At 38.9% G+C, this 11725-nt stretch overlaps 1 pseudogene; it reads left to right on the forward strand.

Moving 5' to 3' along the window:
• The first annotated feature begins 4840 nt into the window (after positions 1 to 4840).
• Positions 4841 to 6556, forward strand: LOC101432309 (dimethyladenosine transferase pseudogene; annotated as a pseudogene).
• Positions 6557 to 11725: the final 5169 nt, after the last annotated feature.

An 11725-nucleotide genomic window follows, 5' to 3' on the forward strand; every position in this document is an offset into this window, starting at 1 on the left:
TATGTGGTTACCCAGTGATTTCATCACTATTCATTGAAGATTTCCTTCTTTGAATTACCTTCTGTCTTTGACAAAAATCAAATAATCATGTAAGTGAAAATCTATTTCTGATCACTGTTCTGTCCTTTTGCAAATATCAGTATTTTGATAATTGTAGCTTTATAAAAAGTCTAGAGTCAGATAGGCACATCCTCTAACTTTATTCTTTCAAAAAATTATTTTGGGTAGTCTAAGTCATTTGCATTTCTATATAGATTTTAGAATCATTTTGTCAATTTCTACATTAACAAACCTGCTGGGATTATGAATGAGATTGTATTGAATCTCTGAACTATTTGGGGGAGAACTGATATCTCAACAATACTGTATCTTCCACTCCATGATCTCTTCATTTATTGGAACCTTTGAGAAAAATATTAGAAATCTTATTCTAAGTTTAAAGGTGCTTCTTATTCCATTCTATCCTACTTATCAGCCATTGGACTATTTTAGTTAAGTGATTGCTCAAATAAATGATGATTCCAAACAGGGAAATATGCTTTCCCCAAAATGCAAATAAAAGAAATATATGAGCTAACCAAGCAAGGTATCTACTGCTGTGCTAAAATATTTTGGGCTTTTTGTTTGATATGTAAACTTATTTTCATCAGCCTGTTAAGGGGATTGTAATACAGTCTGAGATTAGGGAAAATTTGTCACAAGACATGAGGCCTGAGGTGTTAGACAGCATAAAAAAAATAGATGCTGGATAGAAGATAATAGAAAGTAGAAACCCTAGCTTCCTGATCACAAAGGATAGCCTCTCATTAACTTCTTTAAAATGTGATCTGTTAAAGAGAAAATACATTGGCTACAGTGTTTTGTGATATCTTGTCTTCTAGTGTCATAAATCAATTGTCTTGCAACAGTACAAAGAAAAGGAAAAATAGTTAATTAGTTCTGTAATAGAAAAGTTAAGACCCTTAGCAGGGACCAAGAAGAGTATGGTTTTGGCCTCAGTGGTACTTTCTAGGAGACCAATGTCCAGTAATGGCCAAGTCATACATAGCCAGATTAATGAGACCCATGAGGTATTAATGAGATATAAAATATGAATGTGACTGGAAGCAGCTGTGGTTCAAACAACTGGGCTCCCATCTACCATATAGGAGGCCCTGGGTTCAAGTCCTAAGACTTCCTTGTGAAGGTAGGCTCGCCTGCAAACCGTGGAGTACTGCCCAGCCCACAAGCGCCGCAGAGAGCAGACTCACCAAAGTGACACAACAAAAAAGGGAGACAAGTGAAAACACAGAAGAGCATGCAGCGAATGGACAGAGAGCAAAAACAACAAGCAAGCCGCAGGGGGGCGGAGAATAAATAAAAATACATACAGACACACAGAAGAACGTACAGCAAATGGACACAGTGCAGAAAGCAAGCAAGCCGCAAGGGGGGGAATAAAAAATATATATAAATGTGATCTAGGTACATCTTTCCCTTTGTGATACCTGAAACAAAGTTTTAAAACTACTTGTCTTTCCTGTGTACCAGAGATGATTTGGGCTAGAAATAGGAATTTACAGGATAAGTCAACCTGTAGTAATTTATAAAACACTTTAAGGCTTGAATTGAATGAATGGAACTATTTAAAAAATAACCAGGATTCACCAGAAGTATACCACCCTCAATGAAAACCTACTTTTAAAATATCTGCTATTTTATTTTTTAATGATTTTATTTCTTTCTTCTCTCCCCCACCCCTGTTGTCTGCTGTGTCCATTCACTGTTTTTTCTTCTTCATCTGCTTGCATTATCTGGAGGCACTAGAAACTGCATCTTTTTTTGTTGTGTCATCTTGCTGCATCTGCTCTCGGTGTGTGCAGCACCACTCCTGGGCAGACTGCATTTTTTTCGCGCTGGGCGGCTCTCCTTGTAGGGCGCTCTCCTTGCATGTGGGGCTCCCCTATGTGGGGGACACCCCTCTGTGGCACGGCACTCATTATGATCGGTGGACGCTCTATCAGTTGAGCCACATCCGCGTCTCAATGTCTGCTATTTAAATATGCACAGCCCACTCAAGTTAGAATCATTACAAAATCATGACTTAACCCCGGAAGGAATAAGTGTGTATATACATGTTTGGAGGCAGATTCACAGAAAACCACCCTCTGGCTAGATGCTTTTCCAGCCCTGCAGTCTTTATTTTCCCTTGAAAGAAGTTTTGGACAAACAACATCAAAATGAGATTTTGTCAGGCCTGGAGAAGCATGTGCTGCTGTCTGGATGGCATTAAAATAAACACAAAAGGGCTGGTTCCTGGGCACACACATATGCTAATTACTCATGCTCACCTTCAGGGCCTCTCCCTGGCACAGCTGTGAAATAGGCACAACTTACCTTTAGACCCTCCTACTTCCCCTTCAGGGTCTTGTCCTCTGGTGGGTCCTAAGTGTTGTTTCATGCTGACTGGGCTGGCACTACATCCAGCTTGCCCTCCTCAGACATGTCCCGCATAAAGTCTTCTCCCTTTTCTTCTACTTCTACCCAACCTCAATTAAAGTTAAAGCTAAAATTCCTTTCTCAGCTAATCAGCTGGGAGGAAAGTATAAATGAATTCACACTGGCATGTAAATGGCTAATATTTCTTATTCCTCCCATGTGTACTGGCATTTGAAGATATTGCTAAGATAAAGGAATGTGTCCCTTAGAAGGAAAGTGAGAGCTGTAGGCCACCCAACAAAGAAAATGGGGAGGTTGGGTTTCCTCAAATCATGAATCCCATCAGGCTGGCAGAGTTCTTCACAGCACCATGCCCCATTGGCCCATTAGAGGTAAAGGCACTCCCCTGTGGACGCATCAGCAAAAGGCCAGTGAAAAAGTGTGGCAATGAGAAAATGTTAGAATTACACCCCACCTTTTAGATTTGCATTTCAGTTTTCAATAGGTTTTCAAATCTATCTATCTATCTATCTATCTATCTATCTATCTATCTATCTATCTATCTATCTATTCTTACTTATCACATGAGGTCAGGTTTATCATCTAAACCGTTATTCCTAAATTTTTTTTTTAAAGATTTATTTATTTCTCTCCCCTTCCCCCCCACCCCAGTTGTCTGTTCTCTGTGTCTATTTGCTGTGTCTTCTTTGTCCGCTTCTGTTGTTGTCAGCGGCACGGGAATCTGTGTTTCTTTTTGCTGTGTCATCTTGTTGTGTCATTTCTCCATGTGGACGGTGCCATTCCTGGGCAGGCTGCGCTTTTTTTCGCGCTGGGCGGCTCTCCTTAGGGGGGTGCACTCCTTGCGCATGGGGCTCCCCTATGTGGGGGACACCACTACATGGCAGGGCACTCCTTGCGCGCATCAGCACTGCACATGGGCCAGCTCCACATGGGTCAAGAAGGCCCAGGGTTTGAACTGCGGACCTCCCATGTGGTAGACGGACGTCCTAACCACTGGGCCAAGTCCGCCGCACCTAAGTTTTTAAATACTTAAAACTAATAAGAGATGAATGGGTTCTTCCATTTGGATTCTGGAACAAGCAACAGCAAAGACTTTCAAAGACTCCCTGGATCCAGTTTAGCAGTAAACTGTTTGGCTGGATTGGGTGTGGGTGGGGCTTAGTAGCAGAAAGGTCTAGAAGCTCTGGCTTGCCCTCGAGAATATTCTGCCCAGCAGCTGACCTTGGCGGCCTGTTTGCCTTTGTGGTCACCCTTCAGAATGGAAATAATAGCAGCCCAGTGTGGACTGCCTCCCAGTACAGGCTGCAGAAGGACTTTAGCCCTCCCAGATTAACTGTACCAGAGATGGACAAGCAGGAGGTGGGGGTGGGGACCTTGCCCCTGAGCAAGTAGGTATCTACGGGAAACTTGCAAGTTTTAAAAATATAAGCATTTCTAGGACAAGGGGGAACAACCCAAGTGTCCATCAGCCAATGAATGGATAAGCAAAACATGATAGGGACACACAAAATATTATTCAGCCATTAAAAGGAATGAAGTTCTGAGGAATGAGACAACATGGATGCACCTTGAAGATAACATGTAGAGTGAGAAAAGCCAAACATAAAAGGACAAAGAACGTATGGTCTCACCCAAAATACTTAGAGTATGTAAATTCAGAGAGACAGAAAGTAGGTTAGAGGTTATCAGGGGCTAGGGGGAGGGAGGGAATGGGGAGTGATTGCTTAATGGGTAGAGTTTCTATTTGGGTTTGTGAAAAAATTTGGATAGTGATGGTTGTTCAACATTGTAAATGTAACCAATGCCATTAATTGCAAATTTTCTGTTAAACATATTTTACCACAATAAAATTAAAATATTTAAATAGTTCCCATGGGGCCAGCTACTGGCAAAATATCCAATAATTTATACAATCATCTAACAGCCTTTTGTGTTTTTTTGAGGTACTGGGACCAGTGATTGAACATGGACCTCGTATGTGGGAAGCCAGTGCTCAATCCCTGAGCCACATCAGCTTCCCTGAGTTGCTTTTTCATTAGTTTGCTGGTTGTTTTTGTTTGTTTGTTTGTTTGTTTGTTTTTAGGAGGTACCAGGAACCAAAGCTGGGACATCCCATGCAGGGAGCAGGTGCTCAACCACTTGCACCACATCCAATCCCTAACTGCTTTCTGATAAATAAAATCCACAGTGATGGAGCACATGTGTTCATAACTTAAAAGCTAGAAGATTTAATAATCACATCTGAGCTCTCTTAGAAGAATGGTAAAGAAATTATTTGTGGTGGATTTAAAAGACAGTAACTTTGGCTTCAAACACTGTTACAGGCAATCCAAAGCCCAGACTTATTTACTCTCCCCCCACCCCAGACCCAGGACAGACACATGCCCTGCTATCTTATGAAATGGGAGAGACACAACAGACAACAGTTTTGCGTGGTTGCGCAGCACTGGGGCCCCAAGCAGAGCCTGCAGCTGACTCTGAGAAACCAGAGGAGGCTGGTGCAGCTCGTCTGCGCTTAGAAAACTCCCTGGTGGCTGAGTGTGTCTGTATGACTCACTGGAGGAGCTGTCCCTTGGGAAAGAAATGGAGACCAGCCTCCCTGAATCCCATTTAGGTAAATTAAGGGGTAGAAAAACTGCTTGAAAAAGCAGGAAGGCGGGGGCCAGAGCTTATCCCAGGGCACATGACTACTTTCTGCTTTCAGCTGGTACAGACTTATTCAGAAAGAAACAATTTATTTCCTTCAGACCATGAGAAAAGTGTATTCTGAGGATAAAGCAGCACATTTTGAAAAATATTCTCAGTGTTAACAGTATCATCAATTAACCTGCCTGAAGACCAACTGTTGAGGTCCTGGAATTGGCAACATGACTGTAAACTTATTAGAAAAGGCAAAAAAGGTGGTTGCCTGTGATCTTGATCCAAGGCTATTAGCTGAATTTCACAAGAGAGTTCAGGGCAGCCTCTGGCCAGCAAAGTTCAAGGAATGGTGGGTCATGTGTTAAAAGCAGATTTGCCATTTTGATTCTTCTGTGGCAAATTTGCCTCATCAGATCTTTGCTCCTTTCATCTTCAACTGTTGCTGCACCGACCTTTTTCCAGATGTACTATACTCGTGTTTCAAAGAGAATTTGCTGATTGCAAAAGTTATCAGACTTTCTATTAATATACAGTTGTTAGCACAGGTGGACCATCTAACGCAAGTTGGAAAGAAGAACTTCAGACCACCAAAGGTGAAATCCAGTGGTATAGGGACAGAACCTGAGAATCTGCCACCACCTACCTATTTTCAGGAATGTGATGGCCTAGTAAGGCTAACTTCTGTTAGGAAAAACAAGACACTGTCTGCTGCATTTATAATGAGTCAAGTGCAGTGCAACAGCTGCTGGGAAAAAAAAAACAAAAAACTACAGAACTCAGTCCACAACATTACAGTACCAGAAGATTTTCAGCATAGCAGACAAAACACAGCACATCCTAACCAAGCACAGGTTTCAGGACAAACAGACCCGTTCCATGGACATAGATGACTTCATTAGGTTGCTACGTGGATTCAATACTGAAGGGATTTGTTTTTCTTAGGTATCTGGAAAGCAGAATTTTAAGGTCAAGAAAAGAAAATAGAATTACATATTTTTAGTAATTTTAGAAGATGAACTATGTTTTGCACCACTGGGACAAATTTTTTTTTGGTAATGGGGTCTGGAGATTGAACCCGCGACCTTGTCTGTGGGAAGCTGGTGCTCAACCTCTGAGCCACATTGGTGTCCCTGAGTTGGTTTTTTCATTGTTTTGTTTGTTTTTGTTTATTCTGGAGGCACTGAGAACCGAATCCAGGCCCTCCTATATAGGAGGCGGGCACTCAGTCACTTGAGCCACATCAGCTCCCCTCAACTACTTTTTAATACTACTGTTGTATTATTTATTTTTCTTAATTTTTAAGGTAGTAAGTCAGAGTACCTAGGGTTTATTTTTACTATATAACAGGGCAGAATCCAATCCATACATAATAATCAAGTTCAAGAGCTGCAGACAGGCAGAACTTTACACTCAAAACTTATTTCTAAACAGTTTATTCTCTAAAGACATTACTATTTTCTATTTTGTTACTCTATTTTCTATTATTGTAATGACCTCTTTAACTCTGTCCTACAAGTATTAAAAAAGTTTATGCTTAGTCATGTCTTCCCCATACAATTCCTTATTCACATGTACAATAAAACAATTGCTTCTTAAAGTGTGAAAAAAAAATGTGTGTCCATTCTCTGTCAAGGTGTGAACCCAGGGGATCATGGATAGTTCTCACTAACATAATATAGTTGCCTTGTTTACATCGTAACCAACCCCCTGAATGGCAATTAATGACAAATGCTTTAGAAATGTGTCTGGAAACCCTTTGTTTCATGAGAAATTCTTTACACACTTAGTATTAGCAAATCTTTTTTTGATTCAAAGCCATTTAGGTTTCCAGAGCAAGGGAATATTGACTAAATTGGGTAATGGGGTCATTTGTCTTCAAACTTTATTACTAAACTTCCTGATTTTGGTTATAGGCTCCACAATTATAGTTTGATTCTAAATGAGAACAGTATTCAGGTGTTTAAAGGAGTAATTATTTATCCACCAAGTTTTCTAAAGAAAATAAAAAAGCTTTCTTTTTCATGGAAGTATAACAGCTTCTGCTCTATATTACCTGGGGATTTCTGACTGGTAATCAGCTTCAATATCAGCTAATTGGCAGTCACCTAAAGAAATTCTAATTTAATATTCTTCATGTTTGAAAAAGGTAAATTATTTTCATTGGTCGACAAGATAATACCTTTAAATAAATCCTGTATTTTTTTTACAAATGCCTTTTTTTAAGGTGTCATAAGCAAGACAAGGAAAGGAAGGAAGGGAACTTCATGCTTGGAAAGCTTCACAATAAGATGCACACCTTGTGCTGCTGTGTAGCTCTAAGGTCTACCACCTTTAGCAGTCAACCTGTGGCAAATACGGCTACCCAGAACAGGAGCGCCAAGGCTATAAGACGAAATACCAGCAGTACTGGGCAAATGAGGCACTTAAAAATCATGTACTGCAGATTCAGGCATGAATGCAGTGAAGGAACAACACCGAAACCCAAAAGGGCAGCTATTGGTTGCAGCATCCAGTTCATCTTTAGGATTTCACCTATTAGTTGAGCAATAAAAGTTTTGGTATTTTTAAAAAATTTAAGCCTTTAAAATAAATTTTCTATTTTAAAAAAGGTTACTTTTTTGGTGCTCTCTGCTCTTATCCACAGACATTTTTCTAAAATCTGATATGAACCATCTCTATCCACATCTGCAGCAGAAACCATGCCAAGGCCATGACTCAGTCAAAATGAAGATGTTGCATAGTACATACATGACTTCCATTTTGGGATCTAATCTTATCATGACAGTGATTTTAACCAGACTATAGGACATCATATAAAAATGTATTTCAACCTTCAGTGAAATCAATCAACTTATAATCATCTCAAAATTATTCAGTCACCTGTATAAACATTTATTATAAGAAGTTAAAATCCTTAATAAAAACTATATTTTCATCTAAAAAATGTATTTCAAAAAGAACTCTTAGTTATCTGTATTACAACATAAGCGATTCTTTTGTTCACAACTATTCAATGTTACTTGTCTTTATCCATCCAGTAATATTTTCAGATAAATAGTAATTTAATCAAATGCTCCCCTCTGCTTAAAAAAATTAAAAAGCCAGATCTTGATATGAGCTAAATGTAGCTTAATTATATTAGTTTTATAATACATTAAACAAAACTCAGGGGAGCATATTTTGGAAAAGTCTGTTCCCAGTGACCTCAGTGTTGTCACATTAATTTTTAACTAAAGATGTTAGTTTTATGTTATAAATTAAGTGAAAAACAGATCTGGTTCTAATCCCAAGTCTAGTTCCAATTCAGAATAAGCTTTTAGTCATAGATAGCCAAAGTCTGTCTTACCCACTGACTCTGCCCAGGGCAAATAACCTAGATTAGAGGAAAGCATGTTTAAGAGTCACAGAACCATTAAAAATAGTCATTAGGGCATGTGTTTCATATCCAGAATTCTGCATGGATACTAATGCAGTCCTTGCAGGAAAACTATCTCATATTATTTTATCTGACTGAGTGATATGAGAACTGGCATTAGCTGAACAATCAATTTCCCTGGAAATTTTGCTTCCAAACTGATGGCACCTATGTCATGCAAGGCAAAAAAAAGCTACGGAAATGTACTCGATTAAAGAGATGTGATAACTAAATGCAAGACATTATCTTACACTGGATCCTAAACTAGAGGGGAAAAATGCTTTGAAGGACAAAATTGCACTAATAAATAAAACTGGAATACGGGTCATAGCATTGATTAAAGTATTATAGCAATGCCAAATTTACTTTAGATGGTAACTGTACTAGGTTAGGAAGAGACTCTTATTCTTAGCAAATACACACTGAAGCATTTAGGACTAAAGAGTTATAATATAGGCAACTGACTCTCAACTGATTCAGAAAAAAGAAATGTATGTGTGCATGTGAGTGTGTAGAGAGAGGGAGTATGCCCAGTGATTAGAAGAAATGGGTAACTATTAGCAATAGATGAAACTGGGTAGAGGGTATACTGGTGTTCTTTGTACTATTCTTATAACTTTTTTGTAAGTTTGAAATAATTTTTTTAACTTTGTTTTTAGAAATCATGCTGCCTGAGTTTAGTCTAGTTTGGGAATGGGGCCAGTGGCTGAGTGGTAAGTCTTTTAAGGCTCCTTCAAGACCTATGACTTTTGCACAGGAATAACTGGATGATGGTAGCCCTCAGGGGTTACTATAAAAATAAGCCCACATCTATTCTTTAGTGTAGATTTTTTTCATACCAGAAACAGGGTGTTCAGTGATCAGTATCGTTTTAGTCACTGTAGAAAAATGGAGATAAAAGCCTTAAGGAGATTTAGTTCCCTGTCTCTAAGAAAAGTTAACTGTAGAGGCAAGTCTGTACTAAGTACAGTATTAAATACTTAGAGAATAATTTTAAATGACTGAATGAAAGCCTCAGTGCTGAGATATGGAGTATATGGAAATTTAGGGCAGGTGAGAGAGCCTGGAAAAAGCAGCAGCCAGTGTTTAAGGATGAAGAGGATTAGGTCGGAGGACGGAGCCGGACGGAGCCGGAGGTTCTTGCAGATGAACCCAATCCACTCTCTTTCTTATATTCTAACTTTCAGGGAGCATTAAAATGAGCAAACAAACCAACCCTCAGTAAGGAGGATTATGGGGTAGGGTTTTTTCCCCTACTACATAAAGATCTTCAGTCAATAAATTCAGCAGACTTACAGCTGACCTTTCCTTCTAAAAAGGGCTACAGAACTGAGAGCTTAGTTTATAATTTTTCTAATTGTCTTAACTATTCAAACATGTAGGAAACTTGTTTGTCTTTAATATGAATAACAGAATTCAGTTTTTAAATTTGTTTTTTTTTGTAGCGGTACAATTTATTATGATGTATCTATAAAATCCACTCATTAAAAAAAATGACTCAGTCTTGGTAAGGACTAACCTACCTATAGTAACAATTTAAAAAATAAAACCATCATTGTGACATTTATCAGTATTTCACATATCTAACAAGAACTGAGAGAGGCAACTGCCATTGTTTTAACTTCTTTAAAGCCTAAAATTTAACATAAATCAGAATTAACAGCATGTTCACATTTGCATGCATTTTTGGCTAAACTTTCAAAGATTCCACATATAACAAAATCATAATTTTGAATCAGAATGAATATTAAAAACATTTAAGCCTTGTGACAAGCTTACTCTACAGAAGGAAAACAGTGAATAGTGACAGCAGTATATTTCTAAGAAAGCAATCACTTATTTCTTTTATCATAAAACAAAAGTCAACATTTTAACACTGAAAATTCAGTATTTTTTACTCAAAAGTTTTCTGACCTTTGAAACATTGTTAAGGATCTTTTATTTTGTGAATGTGCTATGGTTTTCTTATTTGAAAACTCAAGCATAATACAAAAAGAGATTGTACTTATTGAATCTAATAGCAAAAAAGTTAAGTACGAACATGACTTAACTTATATACAGTTTTAAAAAAATAACAATGCCCATATGGGTAGGATGTCACCAGTAGAACAGATGGAATTGAAAGTCACTCATGCCATTGAAGGGAAGCCCTTTTTTGAAATCTCACTTTGATCCATGTTTATTTTCCAAATTGCATTTATAAACTCAATCTTAAAATATCAGGAAAAATGTTTGAGTCCCAGGCCTTTGACTACTCTTTTTTTGGTCAACACCACTAATTTCTCTTCCACAAGAGAAATAAAATGTTGTGGCTGTACAGAAGACATCAACCCCTATAATCTGGAACAACATAGCACGAGTTAATGGATTCACTGAGAGGGTCTCATTATGTTTGCACCATTAATAAGTATTTTTTCTTTCAATCATTTATCATGTACCTACTACATGCTAAGCTTTAGATGAATTGAATTGAAATGAGTTAAATATCAATCAAGACCAGGTACAAAAACAGGAAGCTCGAAAGGGTCCTGAGTCTTGAAGTCCTTTTCTAGATAGTTTCACAACCTGGAGGTCAGTTAAGGTGGTGAGTGCCTTCCAGGACGCAGGGTGCCACAGCGCTGCCACTTAAAAGCTGGCACACAGGCACGCACGTGCCCACGCACGCTTCTCGTCTTTGTTATGATGAAATCCAAAGTTGTTACTGTATTATCTATTACTGTGTAATAGATGACCAAACTTACTTATTATCTCATGGTTTCTGTAGGTCAGGAACCCAGACTTGGCTCAGCTGGGTCCTCTGCTCAGGGTCTCACGAGGCTACACTTAAGGTGTCAGCCAGGCTCCACTCCTTCTGGGAACTTGGAGTCCTCTTCTCCGCTCACATGGTTTTTGGCAGAATTCCGTTCCTTGCTGTGGTAGGACTGAAGTCCACATCTCCTTGCTGGTTGTCAGCCGAGGGCCACGCTTACTTCCCAGAGGCCACCCACACTCCTTGGCACATGACCCTCTCACAACGCAGCAAAAGACAACCGGGAGAGGAGCTGGGGAGAGCCTTCTGCTTAGAGCGTCCCACCTCGACACCCTCTTTTAAAGGACTCACCCGATTAGGTCAGGTGGTAATCTTCCAAGATTTTCCAAGATTAAAGTTAACTGATTAGGGTTTTAATTAACTACATCTGTAAAGTCTTATCACCTTTGCCATACAAGGTAACATAATCTTGAAAATGATAT

Source organism: Dasypus novemcinctus, chromosome 3 (genome assembly GCF_030445035.2).
Source record: "Dasypus novemcinctus isolate mDasNov1 chromosome 3, mDasNov1.1.hap2, whole genome shotgun sequence".
Taxonomy (NCBI): domain Eukaryota; kingdom Metazoa; phylum Chordata; class Mammalia; order Cingulata; family Dasypodidae; genus Dasypus; species Dasypus novemcinctus.